The sequence below is a fragment of the Petaurus breviceps genome, unplaced genomic scaffold (assembly GCF_028583685.1).
Source record: "Petaurus breviceps papuanus isolate PSGF00001 unplaced genomic scaffold, PetGlider_PUasm1.0 179, whole genome shotgun sequence".
NCBI classification, from domain to species: domain Eukaryota; kingdom Metazoa; phylum Chordata; class Mammalia; order Diprotodontia; family Petauridae; genus Petaurus; species Petaurus breviceps.
In genome coordinates, this window is record NW_027185779.1 from 13558163 (window position 1) to 13569392 (window position 11230).

An 11230-nucleotide genomic window follows, 5' to 3' on the forward strand; every position below is an offset into this window, starting at 1 on the left:
CTCACTACTCTCTTTAAAAACTGGCATACTATTCATGCCAATTCACTATCTGATTTGGGTATGTGACCCCGGCAGTCCCACAGTAATAAATCCACTTCCAATTTTAATCTCAGGGATCTTCTGTCTCACTCCTTTATGCCCTATACTTAAAGATGAACATCAATAACACTAAATGGATTAAAGAATATCACCTGAAAGACTTTTATATGCTGTTTTGAAGACAAAATTTATATACCTTCAGTAACCAGCTCTGGCAAAAAAAAAAAAAATATACTGAATGGAGAATGGATGCAAGTAATAGCTACAAAATCCAGTGAATGACTTTCAGCCACAGCTACAGAATGGTGATCCATGAGGAGGTTGCTTTAATAGGCAGAAAAATATACCATTTTATAGTGTTGGTATCAGTTGATATAATGAAAAGATTTGAATTAAAATCCACTTCCTTAATTTCCTAGCCAAGTGACCTTAAATGACTCAATTTAGCTTCTTCAAGCATCAATTTCCTCATCTGTAAAATGAGGATAGTAACATATGGGATGCAATGGATAGAACATTAGGATCTGGAATAAAGAAGAATGTAGTTCATTCAAATCTAGCTTCAGATACTTACTAGCTGTGTGACCTTGGGCAAGTCACCGAATCTCTGTCTGTCTCAGTTTCTTCATTTGTAAAATATGGATATTGATAATACCTATCTCCCAGAGTTGTCATTACTATTAAATAAGATAACATTTATAAATGCATGCTGTTATTTGTTATATGCATTACCCATATAATAGACTCATGGTGAGGATTAAATAAACATAAAATATTGTCTTATATGATACATAAGTGGGTTATTTTGTTGCATCAATTGCTGTTTCACATCAAAATGCGACAAGTAAAGCATGAGGTTACCTCCAGATTCAACCAGTGGCCAAGACGTGTTTTTTCTCCTTCAACAACATCTCACATGCATCTCCTTTTCTCCACTCAAATTGCCACAACCTTAGTTTAGGCCTTCATCCCCTCCTAAATGGAATGCTGTAATTGCCTCAGAACCAATCTTTCTGCTTCAGTTATCAAAAATAATCTCCCTAACACAGAAGCTTAGCCATGTCAGTCCCCCACCCCTGCTGAAACTCTTCAGTGGGTCCCTATTGCCTAGAAGATGAAATATAAGCCTCTTACTTTAGGATTTAAGAATCTCATACATCTGTCTCCCATCCAATTTTAAAATCCTTATTTAGCCCTACTGTGTCCTTCATACACACTATGTTCCCATCAGATTCTACAAATCATCATCCCTCTATGTTTGCAACACAGTCCCTCCTCTTCTCTGTATTTTCAGAGGCATAAAGGTCAGAAGAGGCAAGTCATTATTATGCTAAGTAATCATTCCCCTTATCCAGGGAAGTGAAAGGAAATAACTTAAACACTTAACAGATTTCCAATCACTTAAAAAACAATAAATCTTTTATTTTTCTAAGACTTTATAACTAAAAACACGGAATATATGTGACAGAATTATTTTTATTCAAAGCTTTAAAAAGAAATCCTTAGTTTATAGCCACCAAATAGTTAAAGAATTCAATTGTTTTATAATCTTTTCTTTCTCTTAAGTTAATGGTTCTTCTTTTATTTATTTGGCCCCAGTGGTATTCAAAAAGGCCATTAACCCTCATTTCTCTAATCCTCTTAGATAGCATTTGATAAGTTTACTTATTTTCAGAGCTTATCTGCTCGCTACAGTTCTTAACTATGACTTTTACTTCTGTTTCTTCTGTCCTCTTGCTGCCATTTTCAGCACATTCATTTTAACCCTCTTAGCAGAAAATCCCAGGGATGTTTTACTTCCATTTATTTTTTTGCAGAAACTATCATCTTATCAAGTCATTCCTCACCTCAGACAGAGCTCAATTCCCTTTCCTTCCTTTGAAATCTTCAAATTCTCTGGCTCTCCTGGCCTTATTCTTAATCTGTTCTAGTATCTCTGAAAAGTTTTGAGTTCTAATCCAAGCCTCAACTTCCCTATATGTGAATTTAATGTTAATCTCCTTCATACCTTGGAAAAATCTAATTAGCTGATTTAATAAATTTGGGGCTCAAAGTTGTTCACATTGATTTTTTTTCTTCTTAATCTGTTTTATCAATCAATAAACACACATTTATTAAGTACCTACTGTGTATCAGGGACTATGCCAATCACTGGGGATAGCAAATACATAAATGAGACAATGTTTATCTTATATTTGACTCTGCGCCCAGGTGAAATAAATACTTTCACAGCAAAATTTGAGGAGTTTCATAAAGTTTCAACTGCCCTAAAAAATACTATTCCCACAAGCCTCCATGAATTCATCATACTTTCAACTTGACCTGAAAATCCCAACATTAAAATCACTGTGGTTTAGACTAGAGATTTGTCCAATATCTGCAAACAAACAAGCAGAAAAACAAATAAGCCCATATGTTATAGGTAATATCTCTCATTAGAATTAACAATTTAGTTAACTGATACCTTGGATGGCACTGAAGAAACTCTATATGTGAGCAATGAGTTAAAAGAACAGATGTAATTCTAAAGGAGATGACACAGTGGAGAACAAATATTGTAAGAGAGAAATATCTCCAAATGACTGGAGAAAGAAATAACTACCAGCATGGAAGGATCAACTAGGTAAGATCACCAAGTAGGCATTAAATTAACTGGATTGCTGATGAGGAGAGACACAGTATGGTTAAACTAGGCTTGAGAAATTAGGACCAGTGTGATGTTACCTTGGAGGGATTGGTCATGTGGGTTCTCCTCCTCCTCCTCCTCTTCTTCCTCCTTCTCCTTCTCCTCATTCTCTTCCTTCTCCTCCTCCCCCTCCTCCCCTTCCTCCTCATCCTACTTCTCTTTCTCCTTCTTCTCTTCCTCTTCCTCCCCTTCTCCTCTCTTGATTTGTCAAGTATGGTATTCAGGTGATCAGTCTTGTTAACTGGGGCTTGAGAACTAAAGCATCAAGTAGTGTGTGATCTAGGACACTGAACTGAGCAGTAGATTCACCTAGAGAGCTACTAGATATGGAATATAAATTTTATGAAAGCAGTGGGATGGAGGAAGTTGGTCCATGGTGAGATATTTTGTCAGTCTCTTTCCCTCCCTGCCAATTAACTTTGATATTCGGGACACATAAAAGCATTTTCCTATGAGAATCTTCGGGCTCATCATCCTCCCCCTTACCTGCAAGAACAAGGAGATAATGATGCAGAAGAGAACGAGAAGATTTGAAATTTTAGTCATTTTCAGAATTGGCTAAGGTCCTGGTGCTAAAACACAAATACTTCACATTTTTATTTAAAGGATGCTGGGCAGAATACTAGATGCAGTGATGGACTAGGAGTCAACACAAACTTTACCGCCTTAGATTCTTAATACCTTTATATGATACTGGGGAAATCAAGCTGTCTCAGCCTGTGACCTGGAAAATAAATTGTGGAGAGCTAATTTAAGAATTATTGATTGAACTACCTGAAAGTTAAGATAAAAAAATAACCTAGACAGCATATCTCATGAAATTATCAGGGAAAATGCCCCATATCTTAGATCCAGAGGGCATCATAGAAGTTCAAAGAGTCTACCAATCACTTTCTGAAAGAGATCCCAAAATGAAAATTTCTGGGAGTTCTATAGTCAAATTCCAGAGCCCCCAGGGCAAAGAGAAATCACAAGGGATTCAATAAGGTTAAACTGTTTATATTCTTATATGGGAAGTTGATACAGGTAGCTCCTGAGAACTTTATAATTATTAAGGCAGTTACAAGGAGTCTACAAAGCCAGATGGTATGGGAATGATTCAATTTCTGTTGGGATTATCTTAAAAAAATATGAAGGGATGATAAACAGATGTACTGAGAAAAGTAAGAGAAAGAATCAGAAAAATTATCTCACATAAAAGGGGCATGCAAGGAAAAGTTTTTACAGTAGAAGGGAAAATGGAAAAGTGGCAGGCAACATAAATCTCACTTCCACTGGAATGGGTTCAGAAGAGAGAAAAAAAAAACACAAACACACATTTTGGGTATAGAAACCTATCAAATTCAAAACAGACTTTTGAGGAGACAGGGGGAGGGTGGCAAGAAATAAGAAGGAAATAGGATGGAGGAAAATACACAGTAATTATATGTGAAGGTGATGAACTCAACCATTAAATTGAAGCAGATATCAGAATTAAATAGAAATCATAAACCAACAATATGTTGATTAAAAGAAACACACTTGAAACAGAAAGACACGCATGGAGTTATAATAAGGGGCTAGAGCAGAATCTCTTATGCTTCAACTGAGGTAAAAAAAAAAGTAGGGGTAGAAAACATGGTCTCAGACAAAGCAAAACAAAAGTAAACCTAATAAAGGATATAATCTAAGAAGCTACATTTTGCTAAAAGGCACCATAGACAATGAAGTAATATCAAAAACTTTTACATCTCATTCCCCTAATAAAGGCCTCACTTCTCAAATATATGGGAAATAGATTCAAATTTTTAAACATAATAACTATTCCCCAATTTATAAATGGTCAAATAATATGAATATACAAAAAAAAATCAAAGCAACATGTAGTTATATGAAAATGCTTGAAATCACTGTTGATTAGAGAATGAAAATAAAAATAACTCTAAAGTACCACCTCCCATTCATCAAACTGGATAATGTGAGAGAAAAGTAAAATGACAAGGTGATATGGAGAAATAATCACACTAATCCATTGTTGGTGGAGTTGTGAACTGTCCTTACCATTGTAGATAACAACTTGGAATTAAGCCCAAAGGGCTATAAAACTATGCATACCTTTTGAACCAGAAATACCACTACCACATTTGTATATCCAAGTTATCAGAAAAAAAGGGAAAAGGACCTATGTGTCCAATATATATGTATGAATGTGTGTATATATATGTGTGTGTTTGTGTGTGTGTGTGTGTATAAGTTATTTTTGTAGCAACAAAGAATTAGAAATTTAGGAGATACCTATCAATAGAGGGAAGGCTGAAAATGTTGTGGTATATGACTGTGATGGAATATTATTCCAATATAGTATTATTACAATATATTACAATTATCATGATGAAGGTGATGGTTTCATAAAAAAACTTAAAGAATTATGTGAATTGATGGAAGGTGAAATGAGCAGAAGCAGGAGATCACTATACATAGTAACAGCAATACTGTAATGATGATCAATCAGATCTATGCAATGAACCAAAATACTGTGAAGGACTCATGAGAAAAATTGTTATCCACCTCCAGAGAGATAACTGATGAATTCTGAATGCAAATTGAAAAATAATTTTCTTACTTTCTTTTTTTCTAATTTAATATAATATTTTCCCATTACATGTGAAAATAATTTTAACATTCATTTTTCAAATTGGGAGCTCTGAGTTCTCTCCCTCCTTTGCTCCCCTCCCACCCACCTTGATAAGACAAACAAATTGACATAGGTTATAAATTTTCAATCATGGAAAATAAATTTCCATGTAAGTCATTCTGTGAAAGAAAACAGAGACCAAAACAAAAAGAAAAGAAAAGAAAAACAAAGAAAGTAAAGAAAAAGTATCTTTGATCTGCATCTAGACTCTACCAGTTCTTTCTCTGGAGATGGAGAGCACCATTTATCCTAAGTCCTACAAAATTGTCTTGGATCAATGTACTGCTGAGAATAACTAAATAATTTATAGCAGGTCATCATGCAATATTGCTATTACTGTGTACAATGTTTTCTTGGCTCAGCTTATTTCACTTTGCATCAGTTCATGTAAGTCTTTCCATGTTTACCTGAGAGCATCCTGCTCATCAATACTTGATGAACAGTATTCCACCACAATTATATACAACATGTTCAGTCATTCCCCAATTGAGGGGCATCCCTTCAATTTCCAATTCTTTGTCCCTGCTAAAAGAGCTGCTATAAATATTTTTGTACACATAGGTCCTTTCCCTGTTTTGCTTTTTATCTCTTTGGTATACAGACATAGTAGTAGTATTGCTTGGTTAGAGGGTATGAGTGGTTTTATAGAATAGTTTGGGCATAGTTCCAAATTGCTCTCCAGAATGGTTGAATCAGTATATAACATCACCAGTAGTACATTAGTGGTTTCATTTTGCCACATCCCCCTAACATTTGTCATTTTCCTTTGTTTGTCATGTTAACCAATCTCACAGGTGTGAGGAAGTAGCTCAGAGTTGTTTTAATTTGCATTTCTCTCATCAATAGAGCATTTCTTACATGACTATATATAGATTTGATTACTTTGTCTAAAGACTGCTTGTTCATATCTTTTGCCCATTTATTTATTAATTGAGGAATGACTCTTATTTCTAACTTTGATTCAGTTTTTTGTTTGAGAAATCAATTCTTTATCAGAAAGTTACTGTAATTTTTTTCCACAGTAACAATCACCAACCATGTATTTCCCTCCATCTTATTTTCCCCCTTTTTATTGTACTCTATATCCCCTTTTACTGATTCTCAAAAGTGTTTTCTTCCCCCAAACTGCCTTCCCTTCTGTCAGTTCCCCTCACTTTCCATTATTCTCTTTCTTTCCTATTTTCCTGTATGATAGGTTAGATTTCTACTCCCAACTGAGTGTGTATTTTATTCACTCTTTGAGTCAATTCTGATGTGCTCCCCTCCCTGCTTCTCCCATTTGCCCATCCATTGTAAAATCCCTTTCAGGCTTTTTTCATGTCAGATAATTTTTTTTCCATTCTACCTCTCCCTTTCTCCTTCTCCCAGTGCATTCCTCCTTTTCATTCCTTAATTTTATATATTTTTTAAGATATTCATACCATCACATTCAACTCACATTTCTGATTTTTGTCTATGCATACTCCTTCTAATTTCCCTAATGATGAAAAAGTTTTAGAAGTTACAAATATAATTTTTTTCCATATAGTAATATAAACAGTTTAATTTTGTTGAATCCTTTATGATTTCTCTTTGTTGTTTACCTTTATGTGTTTCTTTTGCATCTTGTATTTGAAAATCAAATTTTCTGTTCAGCAGGAGTCTTTTCATTAGGATGGCTTAAAAGTCCTCTATTTCATTAAATCTCCATTTTTTCCCTGAATGGGGAAGTATTATACTCACTTTTGCTGGGTAGATGACTTTTAGTTGTAATCCTAAATCTTTTTCCCTCCAGAATATAATATTCCAAGTCCTGAAATTCTTTAATATAGAAACAGGTAAATTTTATGTTATTCTGATTGTGGCTCCATGATACTTGAATTGTTTCTTTTTTGGCTGCTTGCAATATTTTCTCCTTTCCCTGGGACCTCTGGAATTTGGCTATGATATTCCTGAAAGCTTTCATGTTGGGATATCTTTCAGGTGGTGATCAGATAATTTCTTGAAAGATGATGTCTAGGCTATTTTTTTATCATGACTTTCAGGTAGTTCAGTAATTCTCAGTTTATCTCTCCTGGATCCATTTTCCAGGTCAGTTGTTTTTCCATTGAGATATTTCACATTTTACAATTTTTAAAATTCTTTTGGTTTTGTTTTATTATTTTTTTATTTCTCATAAAGTCATTAGCTTTCACTTGCCCAATTATAATTTTTAAGGAATTATTTTCTTGAGTGAGCCTTTGGACCTCTTTTTCAATTTGGCCAATTCTACTTTTTAGGAGTACTTCTCTTCAGTGAATTTTTGTATATCATTTTTTACATTTGACCAGTTCTGCTTTTCAAAGCATTCTTTTCTTCATTAGATTTTTATGCCCTTTTTTAAAAACCATTTGACCTAGTCTGTTTTTTAAGGTATTATTTTCATCAGTATTTTTTAGTCTCCTTTATCAAGCTATTGAATCTTTTATTCATGATTTTCTTGCATCATTCTCATTTCTCTTCCCAATTTTCCTCTACCTCACTTATTTGATTTTTAAAATTCTTTTTGAGTTCTTTCATGAATGGAATTCATATTTTTCTTTCAGGCTTTGGATGCAGAGATTTTGACTTTTTTGTCTTTTTCTGAGTGTGTGTTTTGATCTTCCTTGTCACCAGAGTAACTTTCTATGGTCAGAATTTTTTTCTGTTGTTTGCTCATTTTCAAGCCTATTTCTTGACTTTTAACTCTATGCTACAGTGGGACTCTGCTTCCCAAATGGAGGGGGTATTGTCACAAGTTTCAAGTTTTTTTTGTGCAGCTGTTTTCAGAGGTAATTTTAGGGACTTATAAGGTTTTGGGTCTTCCAAGGTAGTAACAGCTAGGGAGATTTTACTATTCTCCTGTACAGTGCACTGTTTTTTAATTGACAATAAGCAATCTTTTCAACACTGGATCGGGGACCAGGGTCCCTGGTCCTCTGCAACCACAAATTCTTCTGTGCTAGTACTCCTCCTCACACCAAGAATAAGAGCCAGGATTGGACTAAGATCCAGCTCCAAGTATAAGCAGTGCAACAGAGTCCTGCCCCTGGGAACTCTGTAAAGGGACTTCTGTAAATTTTCTCACCCATTGTCTTATTCTCTTAGCTTCTGTCATCTGATAAGTCTGTAAATCACCACTGCTGACCTTGATTTAGTCCCCCCAAGGCCCACTCCTGGTTTGTTGGGTCCTGGTCTTTGCCTGAGCTGAACTGCTCTTCTGTCTCACCTTGGTGCAAGAGATTTTTCCTGTCAGTCTTTTAAGTTATCTTGTACTGAAAATTATTTTGCTCCATATTTTTGTAGGTTCTGCCACTCTAGAATTTGTTTAGAGTCATTATTTAAGTATATTTGGAGGGTTTGGGGGAGAGCTCAGGTGAGTCCATGCCTTTACTCTGATGGTTCTGCCTTCAATTTTCTCACATTATTTTTTACTTTCTTTTTTTGTGACATGGGGAATATAGAAATGTTTTTCATCATTTTACTTGTATAATTTATGTCATATTGCATTCCTTTTCAATGGGTGGGGGGGGTTGCTGAGAGGAAGAAAATTTAGAAGTCAAATAAAAAAAGAATATTAAGATAAATCAACAATAATTTAATAATAAAAAATGACAGTACAGAATAGAATATTCAATGTAAAAGTTACTATTTCACTTTTTAAAAATATCTGTACCCTATCCTATAGTCTTGGAAGGCTTAACTATATACAATCTTCTAAACTGACATAAAGGGCTGATGCCTATATGAGAGTGAAATAAATAATCACTTTTCAAATGTCTATTTAAATATGAATAGCTTGAACCAATACAACATTTGCTATGATGCACTTGGCTCCCATTTCACAACCTTGGCTATATAATCTGTTGAGAAATGGACAGATTTTGTAGATGTCATTTATATAAAAACTTAAATAAATAGCAGATCATCTATTATCTCTCTGGAGTACATTGAATGACAAAAAATCCCATATAATGGACCTGAAAAACTCAGACAATAAATTGGAATTAAACACATGAAAATTTTAGGAACCATCATTACACCTAGCTATAGCTTCCTTACATCTTCTAAGTTCATTTGTAATGAAAATTTCAATATAGATTTGTTTCACTTCCACTGAAAGTAATCTCAAGTAAAATTTTAATGGTATAGACATTTGTGTTTGTGTGTGTGCATGCATGTGTATCTGCTTTGAGATATATTGTTTTTATTCAGAATATCTAAAATTGATTTACAAAGCTGATAGGCAGAATTATACAGTGAAAACAGAAAAGATCAACCCCAAGACTGTTTCCTATTGAGTTTTACCCTTATTAATTATGGGACGTCACTCAATTCATTTAAGCACAGTTTCCTCTTTTAAAAAATGAGGATAAAGACTCCTTCCTTCCTGATGAGATAATGTGTGTGTGTGTGAGAGAGTGTGTGTGTGTATGTTTATGTGCTATAAAATTATAAGATATAAATTATTACATCTACCTACAAGTTCTTCTAAACTGACCAAAAACCCTTTGGAGAAAAAGCTGAAAATTTATTAAGGCAAAATATTCTCCCTCTACACAGAAATAACTCTGGTCCCTTTGCTTTTCCAAGTTTTTCAACAGCCTGTAATAATTTTAGCACAGAAAATACAGGGAGTAATTGGCTCTACTCAGACCCTTAACATGGTACTTTTTGGGAGAAAAGGAATATCTTTGGATCAGAGTAAGGTATAAGGGCTCATTCCACTTTTAAAATCAGGCTCATACATACCTTTTTGGTGTGTTAAACTCTACTCATTTCTAAGAAGAATTTTCAAGGACAATTCAACATAGTATTTCCCATACTCATAAATTTCCTTAGCTCAGTCTGTACCACACAGTTCTTCATAAGCTAATTTCTCTCCTTGATGTTATTTGTTTACATTTAGTATATATTCCTTTTTTTAATTTTTGTTTGATTTTATAAATTTATTTATTTATTAGTTTTCAACATTCATCTCCACAAGATTTTGAGTTACAAATTTTCTCTCTATCTCTCCCCTACCTCCACCCCAAGAGAGCAAGCATACTGAATACCCCTCCCCCCAATCTTCTTATATCCTCTCCCATTACTCTCCTTTCTTTCTTGTAGGGCAAAATGGATTTCTATACCCCATTACCTGTATCTCTTATTTCCAAGTTGCTTATAAAAAGATAATTTTTAACATTTGTTTTTAAATTTTTGATTTCTGGATTCTTTCCCTTTTTCCATCCTCAATCACCCCCACTGGGAAGACAAGTAATTCAATATAGGTTGCACAAGTGTACTTACACAAAACATTTCCATAGTAGTTATATTGTGAAATATTAACTACATTTCCCTCCATCCTATCCCACCCCCCTTTTATTCTATTTTCTCCTTTGACCCTGTCCCTTTTCAAAAGTGTTTGCTTCTAACTACCCTCTCCCCCAATCTGCCCTCCCTTCTATCATTCCCCTTTTTTATCCCCTTAGCCCCCTACTTTCCTGAATGGTAAGATACCCAATTGAGTGTGTATGTTATTCCCTCCTTAAGCCAAATCCAATGAGAATAAAGTTGACTCATTACCTTTCACCTTTCTACTCCTCCCCTCCATTGTAACAGTTTTCTCTTGCCTCTTTCATGTGAGACAACTTACCCTATTCTATCTCTCTAATCCTACTTCTCCCAGTATATTACTCTCTCAACTCTTAATTTCATTTTTTAGATATCATCCCTTCATATTCAACTCATCCTGTGCCCTCTGTCTATGTGTACATGTACACACATATGCCCACACAAGTATATAGATAGATAGATAGATAGATAGATAGATAGATAGATAGATAGATAGA